The sequence below is a fragment of the Silene latifolia genome, chromosome Y (genome assembly GCF_048544455.1).
Source record: "Silene latifolia isolate original U9 population chromosome Y, ASM4854445v1, whole genome shotgun sequence".
NCBI classification, from domain to species: Eukaryota; Viridiplantae; Streptophyta; class Magnoliopsida; order Caryophyllales; family Caryophyllaceae; genus Silene; species Silene latifolia.
In genome coordinates, this window is record NC_133538.1 from 143444575 (window position 1) to 143445584 (window position 1010).

A 1010-nucleotide genomic window follows, 5' to 3' on the forward strand; every position below is an offset into this window, starting at 1 on the left:
GCGGTATATTGTATTTTGTATCAAGTTTGGCTTGCATCTATTGATTCAGAGTTGGTAACTTATGAAGAAAAGGAGGATGATGAAAAAGACGTGAAAAAGAAAAAAGAGAAGTTGAAAAAAAAAAAGGAATTCGAAAAAAAAAAGAAAAAATTCGAAGAAAAAGAAAAAGAAACCGAAAAAAAAAGAATGAAATAGAAAAGAAAAAAAAAGATGTTGTTTGAGACGGTTTATGCTCCTATGTTCTATCTTATATCATTTGAGGAGTGTTTCTAGTTCGGTTTGGTGAGTTTTGTGCCAAATGAAGGGCATGTACTTAATTTCATAATTGAGTTGGAAATGGATGTTGTCATATGGTTTTGTTTAGGTACTAGCTTGATCATCTATACCTCCACATTCCCATAAATGTTTTGCCTTTTCTTACCCATTGCCTCACTTTACCATATTTTTGTAAGCCCTCGGCTGTGACAGGACCTTGTTTGGTTGGAATGTGTGTACGGTAGCTAGAATTGTCTATCATATTGGTTGCATGCATGTTTATGTGGGTCGTAGTCTAGGTGAGCGACTATTTTTCTTTCTCTCTTACATATATATGTTCACCCTTTGCTTCATGAGAGAAGAGTGACCCGTGAGAGTCCGATTTTAAAGGTCTTGCAAGGTCGACGGTTCAGCTTTATTATAGACATCTTACAACTCGTTTGCATTTGACTATTTGCTATAGGTGTTAGTTTGCTTGCATTAAATTGGTTTAAGTGGGCATTTGTAGCTAGCTCTGAGTTATCTTATCCGTTCCATTAGTTTGCATTTAGTTTACTCGAGGACGAGTAAAGGTTTGGTTTGGGGAGATTTGATACGTGCATTTTATATAGTCTTTTTAGCCTAATTCATGCACGTATTTCTATGCTTTTATCGTAGTTTTATGCTACGAAATGCCCCGAATATGCTACTTTGGGTTATTTTGTCTTATTTGCAGGAATGAACCCAAAAGTAGTGAAATCAAGCCTTTTACCGTC